The sequence below is a fragment of the Oncorhynchus mykiss genome, chromosome 8, assembly GCF_057628025.1.
Source record: "Oncorhynchus mykiss isolate SJ-2025 chromosome 8, ASM5762802v1, whole genome shotgun sequence".
NCBI lineage: Eukaryota > Metazoa > Chordata > Actinopteri > Salmoniformes > Salmonidae > Oncorhynchus > Oncorhynchus mykiss.
This window is the reverse complement of record NC_143029.1, coordinates 7,643,174-7,658,875: the sequence shown is the minus strand read 5'-3', so window position 1 is coordinate 7,658,875 and position 15,702 is coordinate 7,643,174. Positions and strand designations below refer to the sequence as shown.

General features: G+C 43.3%; 1 protein-coding gene across 1 annotated transcript in view; it reads left to right on the top strand.

Moving 5' to 3' along the window:
* Positions 1–1,691: 1,691 nt before the first annotated feature.
* Positions 1,692–15,702, top strand: part of sipa1l1 (signal-induced proliferation-associated 1 like 1) — a 219,796-nt gene continuing 205,785 nt past the window's right edge. The window contains 1 exon segment of the mRNA XM_090242469.1: positions 1,692–1,980. The gene's annotated coding sequence lies outside the window, so the exon portion shown is untranslated.

Sequence of the window (15,702 nt, the reverse complement as noted above, 5' to 3'; positions counted from 1 at the left end):
TAATCACTCTTAGAGACTTACCCAAAAGACTCAGCTGTAATCACTCTTAGAGACTTACCCAGAAGGCACAGCTGTAATCACTCTTAGAGACTTACCCAGAAGACTCAGCTGTAATCACTCTTAGAGACTTACCCAGAAGGCACAGCTGTAATCACTCTTAGAGACTTACCCAGAAGGCACAGCTGTAATCACTCTTAGAGACTTACCCAGAAGTCACAGCTGTAATCACTCTTAGAGACTTACCCAGAAGACTCAGCTGTAATCACTCTTAGAGACTTACCCAGAAGTCACAGCTGTAATCACTCTTAGAGACTTACCCAGAAGACTCAGCTGTAATCACTCTTAGAGACTTACCCAGAAGACTCAGCTCTAATCACTCTTAGAGACTTACCCAGAAAGACTCATAGCTGTAATCACTCTTAGAGACTTACCCATGAAGACTCACAGCTGTAATCACTCTTAGAGACTTACCCAGAAAGACTCACAGCTGTAATCACTCTTAGAGACTTACCCAGAAAGACTCACAGCTGTAATCACTCTTAGAGACTTACCCATGAAGACTCACAGCTGTAATCACTCTTAGAGACTTACCCATGAAGACTCACAGCTGTAATCACTCTTAGAGACTTACCCAGAAGACTCACAGCTGTAATCACTCTTAGAGACTTACCCAGAAGACTCAGCTGTAATCACTCTTAGAGACTTACCCAAAAGACTCACAGCTGTAATCACTCTTAGAGACTTACCCATGAAGACTCACAGCTGTAATCACTCTTAGAGACTTACCCAGAAGACTCACAGCTGTAATCACTCTTAGAGACTTACCCAGAAGACTCAGCTGTAATCACTCTTAGAGACTTACCCAGAAAGACTCACAGCTGTAATTGCTGCCAAAGATCATTCTAACATGTATTGGCTCAGTGTGTTAAATAATTATCTAATCAATATATATTAGTGTTTTATTATTCATTCATCTTTAACAAATTGTAAAAATAAAAATCCACGTTGACATTACAGAGTACTTGTTGAATTTTTATTTTAATCCAAATTTGTAACAACAAAATATTTAAATCCGGAAGTGGAAAAACAAGCCTGGGTAGATGGACCAATCATTTGCAAAATGTGCCACCGATACGTTTGATAACTTTAGGCAAATTCACAGACAAAGACATACTGGTGCTGAAAGTTGTACAACAGAATGCAACATTTACCATGTAGGAAGTATTTTACCTGATGGTAAGATTGTGTGTCAAAGTCTGTTTACCTGCTAATTAAGCTAGCTGCAACATTAGGCCTACCAGTGAAACTGCTGAGATGAGATGAATGGCATCACCCCAGTGGAAAGTGAAAGCAACGGGGTGATGTTGACTGAAATATCAGCTGTTTGTAATTCTGCCCGAAAATGTTCCAGAAATGTCTTTTATTTTAACTATGAAGAAACGCTAAAACTACTACGACAGAACCCCACCCACCAGAAATGTCTTTGATTTTAACTAAGAAGAAATCTGAAATACCACCCCAGTTGCCATTGAATTGGTGGGATTCATTGCCTTCTGCGTTACACAGCAGTTTAGCTGGCTGCTGTTGCCAGAGCAACGGAACGGTCTCTCTTTCTCTCTCGCTCGCTCTCTCTCTCTCTCTCCATCCTTTTCCGCGTTATTTCCCTTCCTGTTTATCGCGAGAGTTGCTGCAGCGTTAAAGAGTTGACTTGCAGTGACCTCATCTCTCCAGCAGCTGCAGCGCGACCGAGGCGGAGGCTGTCAAGCAACTTTGTGTATGAACTTCCAAGTTTTGAACGATAGCAAAAGGAAGGAGAAACTGGAGTAAAGGGAACAACGGATAAGAAAAGACAATACTATTTTGACGTTTTTGTCGTGGTGAAAATCTAGAGACTCGACGCTCACCTTGTGGCCAAACATTGTGATAGAGGTTTTCCTGGAATCTGTGTCTCTGAGAACGGCGGAGGTGGGGAGAGGAAAGGTGAGTTTTCTGCTCCGGTTTTATTAATGACATCGCATGCCATGATGCACACTGTGCTGTGGCGAGGTGGAGAAAATATTCCGTTATTTTCAGAAAACCCACGGATGTGTCTTTGTGGTATGGGCTATACAGTTAGCTCATATAAATATACATACAATTACTGTTCAATTGAAATCGGTTAATAAAGGTAGATACAACAAACGTTAAGTTGCGGAGCAGCTGGAGTGAAAAGTTTAGTTACGACGAAAGATGCACGTTGTGTTGTATTCATTCATTTGCTAGCCATGCATAACATCAAATCTATCGGAGACACACCGATGCAGATATATTTTTGACGTGTCTCCTGAAGCAGACCTTCGCACATCGAATCAAGTTGAATAATCTGATTTTCGCGACAGTTGTTTTCCCATCTCTCTCTCTCTCTCTCTCCCCTCCACAACAAGATGACCACGCGTTGCTGCTGGCTGACTTGAACCAGCTGTCCCCTTGGTTTGGGAATCTTGGCATGTGGGGGCAACTCGATATTGTTTAGCACAATTTGATTGCTCATAATAACTAGCAGGTAGATTTGTTTTGTTTAATGCCAATCATATATAATAACGTTAGTGATATTGAAAGAATAGGTATGACGTCTTTGTATATTCATTGAATTGAAAATCTTCCCAGAAAATTCATATAGCACATTTCCGAACCCTTTAGTCCAAGTTATATCATGCTCGCAGGAAAGTTTACCCCCATTCATTTTGTTTGTGTCAGTCAGAAATGTGGACAACGATGGCCGTTGACAATAACAGGAACCAGAGATTAGATAAACGTCATAACCATTTGTTTGATGCCTAATAGTGATTTTTGGGTAATGGAACATTGCCACAGGGCCTCTTCTTGGGTTTACATAGCTTCACCTGGCCACCTCACCTGGCCATCACTGGTATGGGTGTTACAACGTACCCCCAGGCACCCCTAAAGCCCGTACTGTAGGTAGGTATGGAATAAGAAGATTTGTATAGGGAAATAACCATATAATTAGAATACTACTAATAATACTAGTAGTAATTTAGTAGACTCTCTATGGAAACATCCACATCACAAACTACTTGATCTCTCCATTTGACATCACTTATTTAGCCTCCTTATTTGTTGTCACTTCTGTTTGTGTCAACCCCCCCCCCCCCCTTTATTTTTTTAAGACATCATTCTTCATTGAAGGCGGAACTTTGATGGATATGATGGTTGACCATTTTTGCATCACTATTTCTCGTCTGCAGGGTGCGTGGGTGGTGTTCTCATGCATTGTTGAGAAGACGAGCCAAGGCAGCAGAAGGGAGTGTGGGTGATTTTATTTTTTTGAGGGGCTGGTCTTTGAGGGGGGGGGGGGGGGGGAGTAGGTTGTTCTAAAATCATTGGAATGTAGGAGTGAATAAGCAGCAGTCACTTCAGTCAGATGAGACTTGTTTTACAGTAGTGGATACTGTTGCTCAAAAATCACAAAATAGACTTGTTATTTATAGGAATACATTCCACAAGGCACTGCTTGTTCTCATGGTGTTTTCATGTGTGTGTCATGCTTACACCTGGTTGTGATGGTTAGGGGGATGACGTAATCACCACAACGGCCCAGAACGGTAATTTGTTAGCCCCCCCTCCCGCCAGTGCCTTGCCCCCCCCCCCCCCCGTGTGTTGCTGGTGGGTCGTCCACCTGTGGCGTGCAGCCTCTCTCCTCAGGGGATGGACACACGCGGTCGTAACAGCCTCTAAATGGATATGTCAACAGGAGCCCATCTGCATTCATTTGTCAGACTAGTGGTTGAGTGGTGTGGTTGGTTCAGCAGTGATTGGTTCAACATGTCTGGTTTTGAGAGAGGATTGAAAAACAACATTAGATTAATTTCAGGCAACAGATAGATAGCTTTTAGATGCCGTCTGTCGTGCTGCCTGTTTGCGTCAAAATCCTAACACATTTGCAAGTGAACATCTCATCTTCTCTGCTGTCGTCAGTCTCATAATGCCAAGGCTGCCTGAGATCTGGGCTTTGTCCCAAATGGCAAACCTATGACAGGGATGGGCAACTGGTCGGCCCACGTAAAATTACAAAAATAATAATAATACAATGCCTTAAGTATTCACACCCCTTTTTCCACTTAAAAAAAAAAAAAAAAACATCCTGTGGCTTTTTCCAAATATCCAAGTATACAATATATATATATATGGTATACTGCCAAAGCCTAATTGATACACCCAGTCACGACAAAGGTACAGGTGTCCTTCCTAACTCAGTTGCTGGAGAGGAAGGAAACCACTCAGGGGTTTCACCATGAGGCCAATGGTGACTTTAAAAACAGTTACTGAGTTTAATGGCTGTGATAGGAGAATTGAGGATGAATCAACAACATTGTAGTTACTCCACAATACTAAGCTAATTGACAGACTGAAAAGGAAGCTTTTACATTTTATAAAAATATTCAAAATGTGTCCTGTTTGCAACAAGGCACTAAGTAATACTGCAAAAAAATGGCAACGCTATTCACTCTTTGTCCAGAGTACAAAGTGTTTTATACAACACATTACCGAGTACCACTCTCCATATTTTCAAGCATAGTGGTGGCTGCATCATGTTATGGGTATGCTTGTACTCATTAAGGACTGTATCCAGGTTTTTCAGGATAAAAACATTAATGGAATGGAGCTAATCACAGGCAAAATCCTAGAGGAAAACCTGGTTTCAGTCTGCTTTCTACCAAACACTGGGAGATGAATTCCCCTTTCAGCAGGACAATGACCTTAAACACAAGGCCAAATATACGCTGGAGTTGCTTACCAATGAGACAGTGAATGTTTCTGTTTGACTTAAATCTGCTTGAATCTATGGCAAGACTTGAAAGTGATTTGTCCAGCAATGATCAACAACCATAGCTTGAATAAAATGAAATGTACAAATATTGTACATCCAGGTGTGCAAAGCTCTTATTTTTATTTCACATTTATTTATCCAGGTAAGCAAGTTGAGAACAAGTTCTCATTTACAATTGCGACCTGGCCAAGATGAAGCAAAGCAGTTAGACACAAACAACAACATGGAGTAAAACAAACACAGTCAATAATACTGTAGAAAAATAAGTCTATATACAATGTGAGCAGAGGAGGTGAGATGAGGGAGGTAAAGGGAGACTCTTAGAGACTTACCCACAAAGACTCACAGCTGTAATCGTTGCCAAAGGTGATTCTAACTTGTATTGACTCGGGCTGTGAATACTGGGATATTTCTGTATTTCATTTTTTTTCAATAAATTAGCAAATGTCTGAACACGTTTTCACTGACATTATGATGTATTGTGTGTCGATGAGTGATAAAATATATATTTAATACATTGTGAATTCGCGCTGTAACACAACTAAATGTCAAGGGGTATGAATAATTTTCTCAAGTGTGTGTGTGTGTGTGTACACACATCTAAAGGTTCTCAGTCACGGTCTCCACTTCCTGTTGAGAGTTAGAATAGTAGAATACACATGGTGCATATTTGAAAATTTGGGGTGTGCATCAGCGGCAACAACATTTTTGCTTTATGCCGGCTCGGACTGCATGTCTGGGTTCGTTAAGTCAGGGTTCAGACCAGCCATTGTGGGAAGGAAGATTTTAAACATGGCCTTACATCACCATCCACATACAGTACACATTCCATACCACTGTGACACACAATCCATAACCTATAATCATAATTGTCTACATGGCTGACCCCCCCCCCCCCCCCCCCCCCCCCAAAAAAAACCCAATAACGTTAACATAATCAGACCACAAAACCAATTTACAAAGAACGGAGCAGGAGCAGTTAACACATCTTCTGATTTTATTATAATCTCTCCTACAGTAACTCTTCCCTCAATTGCGGTTACTTGACAGAGACTGTTGATTTAAAAAAAAAGGAGCAAGATAATCTTTTTTTTTTTCTCAAGAGTTTAAAACTGGATAAGAGGGCCTATTAAATGATACTGTACAAAGAGGATCTCCTCTGTAGCCACTCCACTGCCGAGCCACCCAGAAACTATAAGCATTTACAGTAGAGACGTCCCATTCCCTAACCTCCGTACTCCGTGAGGACGGGAGATTTTTATGGCTGGAGGGTAAATGTGGATGACATGGCAGCATAACACAAGAAGAGAGGGGGAAGGGGGGGGGGGGGAAGGGGTCAAGGAATGAGGAGAAGAGAGATGCATGGGGTATCATAAGTACCCCCATTAGATTTCTTCACATTGTGTTACAAAGTGGGATAAAAAATGGATTGAATTTTGTATTTTTTTTCCCCCACAATCTACATACAAAACACTAATATACAGTGATTTAGATAAGTATTCACCCCCAAGTTTTAAGATGGATTAGTTGTATGTACGGGATACACATGGCATACACCGTCGAACAAAAATGCTTGCTTCCATTTCCCCACGGAGTAAATCAATATATTTCTGGCAAATCAGACCATAACTCTATTCTTCTGCTTCCTGCTTACAAGCAAAAACTCAAACAGGAAGTACCGGTGACGCACTCAATACAGAAGTGGTCAGATGAAGCGGATGCTAAGCAACAGGACTGTTTCGCCAGTACAGACTGGAATATGTTCTGGGATTCATCCGATTTAACATTGAGTTTACCACATCAGTCCCCGACTTCATTAAGAAGTGAATGGACGACTTCGTCCCCAGAGTGACTTCACATACAGTGTATTCAGAAAGTATTCAGACCCCTTCCCGTTGGACTTTTACCACATTTTGTTACATTACAACTTTATTCTAAAATGTATAAAATATGTTTTACACTCAATCTACACACGATACCCCATAATGACAGTGAAAACAGGTTTTTACAAATTTTTGCAAATGTATAAAAACACAAACGGATTGCTTTTTAATTAATTTTACCTTTTATTTTTTATTTGTATTTATTTAACCAGGGAGGCTAGTTGAGAACGAGTTCTCATTTACAACTGCAACCTGGCCAAGATAAAGCGTAGCAATTCGACACATACAACAACACATAGAGTTACACATGGAGTAAACAAAACATACAGTTAATAATACAGTATAACAATTATTAACTTGGCAAGTCAGTTAAGAACAAATTCTTATTTTCAATGACGGCCTAGGAACAGTGGGTTAACTGGTCTAGGAACAGTGGGTTAACTGGTCTAGGAACAGTGGGTTAACTGGTCTAGGAACAGTGGGTTAACTGGTCTAGGAACAGTGGGTTAACTGGTCTAGGAACAGTGGGTTAACTGGTCTAGGAACAGTGGGTTAACTGGTCTAGGAACAGTGGGTTAACTGGTCTAGGAACAGTGGGTTAACTGGTCTAGGAACAGTGGGTTAACTGCCTTGTTCAACGGCAGAAGGACAGATTTTTTTTTTTTTTTTTTACCTTGTCAGCTCGGGGATTCGATCTTGCATCCTTTTGGTTGCTAGTCCAATGCTCTAACCACTAGGCTACCTGGAAACAAGGTTTCAGACCCTTTGCTATAAGACTCGAAATTGAGCTCAGGTGCATCCTGTTTCCATTGATCATCCTTGAGATGTTTCTACAACTTGATTGGAATCCACCTGTAGTAAATTGAATTGATTGGACATGATTTGGAAAGGCACACACCTGTCTATATAAGGTCCTGCAGTTGACAGTGCATGTCAGAGCAAAAACCAAGCCATGAGGTTGAAGAATTGTCTGTAGCGCTCCGAGACAGGATTGTGTCGAGGCATAGCTCTGGGGAAGGGTACCAAACAATGTCGGCAGCCTTGAAGGTCCCCAAGAACACAATAGCCCCCATAATTCTTAAATGGAAAACGTTTAGAACCACCAAGACTCTTCCTAGAGCTGGCCATCTGGCCAAACTGAGCAGTAGGGGGAGAAGGGCATTGGTCAGGGAAGTGATCAAGAACCCATGGTGACTTTGACAGAGCTCAAGAGTTCCTCTCTGGAGATGGTTGTCCTTCTGGCAGGTTCTTCCATCTCTGCAGCACTCCACCAATCATGCCTTTTTATGGTAGGGTGGCCATGTGGAAGTCACTCCTCAGTAAAAGGCACATGCCAGCCCACTTGGAGTTTGCCAAAATGCACCTAAAAGACTCTCAGACCGTGAGAAACAAGTTTCTCTGGTCTGATGAAACCAAGAATAAACTCCTTTAGCCTGAATGCCAAGCGTCACATCTGAAGGAAACCAGGCACCATCCCTACGGTGAAGCATGGTGGTGGCAGCATCATGCTGGGAGGATGTATTTCAGTGGCAGGGACTGGGAGACTAGTCAGGATCAAGGGAAAGATGAATGGAGCAAAGTACAGAGATCCTTGATGAAAACCGGCTCCCGAGCACTCAGGACCTCCGACTGGGGCGAAGGTTTACCTTCCAACAGGACAACGACTCTAAGCGCACAGTCAAGACAACGCAGGAGTGGCTTCGGGACAAGTCTCTGAATGTCCTTGAGTGGCCCAGCCAAAACATCTCCGGAGAGACCTGAAAATAGCTGTGCAGCAACGCTTCCCATCCAACCTGACAGCTCTTGAGAGGATCTGCAGAGAAGAATGGGAGAAACTCCCCAAATACAGGTGTGCCAAGCTTGTAGCTTTATACCCAAGAATATTTGAGGCTGTCATCGCTTTTCTAAACCTCATTATGGGGTATTAAGTGTAGAATGATGAGGGCGGGGTAAACAATACATTTTTAGAATAATGGGTTTGAATACTTTACGAATGCACTGTACACTGAAGCCATGGATTACAGGCAACATCCGCACTGAGCTAAAGGCTAAAGCTGCCGCTTTCATGGAGCTGGACACTAATCCGGATACTTATAATAAATCCCGCTGTGACCTCCGAATAACCATCAAACAGGCAAAGCGTCAATACAGGACTAAGATCGAAACCTACTGGACTGGCACTGATGCTCGACGGACGTGGCAGGGCTTGCAAACTATCACGGATTACAAAAGGAAACCCAGCCGCGAACTGCCCAGCAATGCTAAATGCCTTCTATGCTTGCTTCACCCGCAAGCAACGCTGAACCATGCATGAGAGCACCAGCTGTTCCAGATGACTGTGTGATCTCGATCTCTGTAGCCGATGTGAGTAAGACGTTTTTAAACAGGTTAACATTCGCAAGGCCGCGGGGCCAGACGGAATACCAGGACACGTACTCAGCATGCGCCTTCACTGACATTTTCTACCTATCCCTGACCCGCTCTGTAGTCCAAGCAGACCACCTTAGTCACTGCTCAAGAACGCCAAGGTAACCTGCCTGAATGACTATTGCCCCATACACTCACATTTATAGCCATGCAATGCTTTGAAATGGTGGTCATGGCTCATCATCCTAGACACCCTGGACCCACTCCAACTGTCCCAACAGATACACATTAAACAATCTCTATTGCATCCACACTGCCCTCACCCACATGGACAAAAGGAATACCTATGTAAGAATGCTGTTCTTTGACTTTTGCTCAGAACCCTGAGACTAAACACCTCCCTCTGCAACTGGATCCTGGACTTCCTGACGGGCTGCCCCCAGGTGATGAGGGTAGGCAACAACACCTCTGTCATGCTGACCCTCAACGTAGGGGCCCCTCAGGGATATGTGGTTAGTCTCTGTTCACCCACGGCTGGTGGGGACTGATCACCGTCAAAGGAAATGGACTGGTAAGTAAGCATTTCACTATTGGTCTACACCTGTTGTTTATGAAACGTGACAAATAAAATGATATTTGATGTTAGAAACAACGTTTTGGTATTGAGTCTCTAAGAGCTTTGTACACCTGGATTGTGAAATATTTGTCCATTTAAATTTTTTTTTTTTTTTAAATAAATAAATTGTAAGACATTCGCTGTCTTCTTGGTAAGCGACTCCAGTGTAGATTTGGCCTTGTGTTGTAGGTTATTGTCCTGCTGAAAGGGGAATTCCTCTCCCAGTGTCTGGTGGAAAGCAGACTGAAGCAGGTTGTCCTATAGCATTTTGCCTGTGCTTAGCTCTGTCCCCTTTCTGTTTATCCTGACAATCCACAGTCGTTTGCTGATGTCAAGCATAACCACCCATATCGTGATGCAGTGATTTACCATATAAGGAGATGTGTTCGATTTGCCCCAAACATAAAGCTTTGCATTCAGGCCAAAAAGTGTATTTTATTTGATGTGTTTTCTTGCAGTTTAACTTAAGTTCCTTGTTTCAAACAGGATCCATGTATAGGAATATTTTGTATTATTTTTGTAATTTAGGTCGTTATTGTGGAGTAGCTACAATGTTGTTGATCCAGCCTCAGTTTTCTCCCATCACAGTCATTAAACTCTGTAGCTTATTTAATATCACCAATGACCTCATGGTGAACTCCCTGAACAGTTTCCTTCCAGTCCCGCAGTTAATTTCAGAAGAACGACTGTATCTTTGTTGTGTCTGGGGGGGTTTAATACATCACCCACAGCATCGTTATTAACTAGACCGTGCTTATTCATGGTCTGATTTTGTTATTGTTACCCAACTACCAATCACTGGCCTTCTTTATGAGACTTTCAAAAAAGCTTCCAGGTCTTTTGTAGTTGAATCTGTGCTTCAAATTAATTCAATACTTGGGGACCTTACAGATGTTGTATCTATGCAGGACTGAGGAAGGGGTAGCCTTGTCATTCAAAAATCATGTCAATCCCTATTATTCACACAAAGTAAGTCCATGTTTTTCAGATAGCTGAAATAAGTGTGGTTTAAAGGAGTAGTAGAGCTTTGTTTAACAATTTAAAATATAATTGTTATTTTTTTATTTTAAATACGTCAATGGAGCCTCACCCGAACCGGTGTACTGCACTTCTCTGTTCCAGCAGAAGGGTGGGGAGGGGCGAGAGAGGGGGAGGGGCGAGAGAGGGGGAGGGGCGAGAGAGGGGGAGGGGCGAGAGAGGGGGAGGGGCGAGAGAGGGGGAGGGGTGAGAGAGCGGGAGGGGCTAGAGGGGGAGGGGGAGGGGCGAGAGAGAAAGCCTAACTAACAAACTAACTCGTACTAGTTAGACAAACTTGTTGTTGCCGTAGGTCATAACATCTGGTAGTGCCTGTCTAGCTGGCAATGGGAGCTGTCTTAATAAGCTAGCTGGCTACGGTAGCTGTCTTTAATAAGCTAGCTGGCTACGGTAGCTCTCTTAATAAGCTAGCTGGCTACGGTAGCTCTCTTAATAAGCTAGCTGGCTACGGTAGCTGTCTTTAATAAGCTAGCTGGCTACGGTAGCTGTCTTTAATAAGCTAGCTGGCTACGGTAGCTCTCTTAATAAGCTAGCTGGCTACGGTAGCTGTCTTTAATAAGCTAGCTGGCTACGGTAGCTCTCTTAATAAGCTAGCTGGCTACGGTAGCTCTCTTAATAAGCTAGCTAAAGTAGCAAGGCTAATTGAGGCTATTTTGCTATGCTCCCTGTAGGCAACTTGTGAAATGAAACAACAGCCTTCCTGTTGGTTGATCATTGTCGTATACTCCTTCTCATTTAGCCAACTTAATTCTGTACATTTAATTCCATTTTGCACTGATTTATACATCTCTCACTTCACTTGCTACACATGGAACCTCTGACCTTTTTTTTAAAAAACATCTATTTAAAAAAAAAAAGGAAAAACTCTCCCATGTAATTGAATACTAATGTCCATTCGATTATAACCTTTCCCACCTCTAGTCCGTGTAACATATATTATGTAATTTGTTCAACCAAATTTGACTCCTGACCTAATTTATGTTTGCCTGAACAAGGAGGTGGAATTCTTATGCAGAAACTATATTTGAGTTATTTAATTTCCCCACTTTGTGATGCAAATGTTTATTTTTTGATACAAGGGAAGTGAATACTTATGATACTCACTCTAGGGAAGAGATGGTGAGGAGAATATAGAAGAGTGGGAGTTGAGGGTTATATGTGTATATATAAAAAATAGAGGAGTGGGAGTTGAGTGTAAAATATATATATATATATTAGTGCCTGTATTTAGTTTTCATGCTAGTGAGGGCCGAGAATCCACTCTCACATTGGTACGTGGTTGCAAAGGGCATCAGTGTCTTAACAGCACGATTTGCCAAGGCAAGAAACTCTGAGGATACTCTGCCCAATCCAGAAATCTGCCAGTGGCTTCTGATTTAAAATGACATTTTCACAGAACCGCTTGTTGCAATTTCGATGAGGCTCTCTTGTTCAGATATCGGTAAGTCGACTGGAGACGGGGCATGAAAGGGATAACGAATCCAGTTGTTTTTGTCGTCCATTTCGGGAAAGTACCTGCGTAAATGCGTACCCAGGTCACTCAGGTGCTTCGCTATATCACATTTGACATTGTCTGTAAGCTTGAGTTCATTTGCACACACAAAAATCATACAATGATGGAAAGACCTGTGTGTTGTCCTTGTTTTAATGCAGACAGAAAAACTTCTCCAACTTCTTAATCATAGCCTCAATTTTGTCCCACACATTGAATATAGTTGCGGAGAGTCCCTGTAATCCTAGATTCAGATCATTCAGGCAAGAAAAAACATCACCCAGACAGGCCAGTCGTGTGAGAATCTCGTCATCATCCAAGAGGTCAGACAGGTGAAAAACATCACCCAGATAGGCCAGTCGTGTGAGAAACTCATCATCATCCAAGAGGTCAGACAGGTGAAAAACATCACCCAGATAGGCCAGTCGTGTGAGAAACTCGTCATCATCCAAGAGGTCAGACAGGTGAAAAACATGACCCAGATAGGCCAGTCGTGTGAGAAACTCGTCATCATCCAAGAGGTCAGACAGGTGAAAAACATCACCCAGATAGGCCAGTCGTGTGAGAAACTCGTCATCATCCAAGAGGTCAGACAAGTGAAAAGGATGGTCAGTAAAGAACTTTAAGCTCGTCTCTCAATTAAAAGAAATGTGTCAATACTTTGCCCCTTGATAACCAGCGCACTTCTGTATGTTGTAAAAGCGTTACATGGTCGCTGCCAATATCATTGCATAATGCAGAAAATACACGAGAGTTCAGGGGCCTTGCTTTAACAAAGTAAACCGTTTTCACTGTCGTCCAAAACATCTTTCAAGCTGTCAGGCATTCCTTTGGCACCAAGAGCCTCTTGGTGGATGCTGCAGTGTACCCAAGTGGACTTGGGAGCAACTGCTGGCACGTGCGTTACCACTCCACTATGTCTCCCTGTCATGACTTTTGCGCCATCAGTACAGATACCAACACATCATGACCACCAAAGACCATTTGATGTCACAAAGCTGTCCAGTACTTTAAACATATCCTCTCATGTTGTCCTGGTTTCCAGTGGTTTGCAGAAGAGGATGTCTTCTTTAATTGACCCCCCCCCCCATAAACGTAACCGATATATACCAGGAGCTGTGCCAGTTCAGTCTTCCTACTCAAGTCCTCTTTATTCTCGCTCAAAAATCTCCCGTGGCTTATTTTTCAAATTGTCATGTTTCGTTTTCTTAATGTCTGCGCAAGAGTGAAGGTTTCCTGTGAGAGAGTAACGGTTAATGTGATTGGATGTTAATTATTTGACTAGCCTACCTGTATTTGACATTGTGTTGTTATTTCGCTGAACAGCCAGATGGTTTCATTTGATTTTTGGTAGTGAAACGAGGCTACTCAGGTGAGGGGGTGGGGGGTGGGGGGGGGGGGGAGCCTCACCCAAATGTATAGCCCCGTTGGAAAATATAAATGTACCGTTTGAAAATGTGAATCACGTTTTTATTTGGCCTACTCCAGTTTGGGAAGACCTTGACTGGCGAGATGGAGGGAGAGAGAATTGACTGAGATTAGAGTAAAACATGTCGGGATACCCTCCCATTACCTCTCCTCTATATGGACAGAGATAGACCTATAGGGAGAGAGGAGGAGGGGGAGGGGATAGACCTATAGGGAGAGGGGAGGGGATAGACCTATAGGGAGGGTGTAGACAGATGGACCTATAGGGAGAGAGGGGGGAGGGGTATAGACCTATAGGGAGGGGGAGGGTATAGACAGAGAGACCTATAGGGGGGAGGAGGGGGGGGTATAGGGATAGGGGGGAGGAGGGGGGGGTATAGGGATAGGGGGGAGGAGGGGGGGGATAGGGAGTGGGGGGTATAGGGAATGGGAGGTGGGGGGTATAGGGAATGGGAGGTGGGGGGTATAGGGAATGGGAGGGGGGGGGGTATAGGTATAGGGGATAGGGAATGGGAGGGGGGGGGATAGGGAATGGGAGGGGGGGGGATAGGGAATGGGAGGGGGGGGGGTTTAGGGATAGGGAATGGGAGGGGGGGGTATAGGGATAGGGAATGGGAGGGTATAGACAGAGAGACCTATGGGGAGAGGTTCCTACTTTCGTTTAATCTCAACACTTTGCAGGCAAGATGGCCAGAATCAAGCTTGAAATGGGGTATCACTAACTGAAGAGAGTGGAGGCTTGAAATGGGGTATCACTAACTGAAGAGAGAGGAGGCTTGAAATGGGGTATCACTAACTGAAGAGAGGAGGCTTGAAATGGGGTATCACTAACTGAAGAGTGGAGGCTTGAAATGGGGTATCACTAACTGAAGAGAGAGGAGGCTTGAAATGGGGTATCACTAACTGAAGAGAGTGGAGGCTTGAAATGGGGTATCGCTAACTGAAGAGAGAGGAGGCTTGAAATGGGGTATCACTAACTGAAGAGAGAGGAGGCTTGAAATGGGGTATCACTAACTGAAGAGAGAGGAGGCTTGAAATGGGGTATCACTAACTGAAGAGAGTGGAGGCTTGAAATGGGGTATCACTAACTGAAGCGAGAGGAGGCTTGAAATGGGGTATCACTAACTGAAGAGAGAGGAGGCTTGACATGGGGTATCACTAACTGAAGAGAGAGGAGGCTTGAAATGTCTTCTTTTCCCTGACTTTGAGCGCTGGCCAAATAGTTCTGTGGTTTGCATCCCGAGTGGCACCCTAGTTGGTGCACTACTTTTGACCAGGACCAGGACTCCTTTCAAAAGTAGTGCACTAAACAAGGAATATGGTGACATTTTTAGGATGCAGAGAGAGAGTGTGTGAGTGATGCCGCTGCCAAAACCCCTGCCTTGCCTCCCTGGCTGTCCTACTTACATCTAGGAGGCTTTAAATAAGAATGAGCACCCACTTGGAATGGTCAGAGTGACATGTTAGTCAGTCAGTTTGGAATTAAATCTCTGATTTGATTTAGCCTGTGGTACTGTGTGTTACAGGGAAAAGTGGAATTGGTATTTAAGCTACTTTCTGGAGTGACTGAATTGAAATGGAATTGATCCCAACTCCTGGCGCATTAGCTGTCTCTTCTCATGCCGTTGGATTTAAAACACAGTGACGCAGACACACACACACACACACACACACACACACACACACACACAATGTGGTTAATGATCTAGCCTTTCAGAACTAGCTTTAGATGTTGCTCAACCACTGTACGTCTGAATAGCCTTGATAATCCTGCTGCTGTCAATCTCCCAGCTAGACGTCTTTCTGTCTCTCTCTCACCCATCCAGGAGTCTCTCTCTGCCCCCCCCCCCCTTCCAGGCATCTATCTCTTTCCCTCTGTATCTCACTCACCCGCCCTTATCTTCTCTAGCTAAGCAAGTTGTTAAGCTATCTATAGCTAAGCTATACTGAACAAAAATATGAACACAACATGCAACAATTTTGAAAGATTAAAAATATAAAATCAAATTTTATCGGTCACATACACATTTTTAGCAGATGTTATTGCAAATTG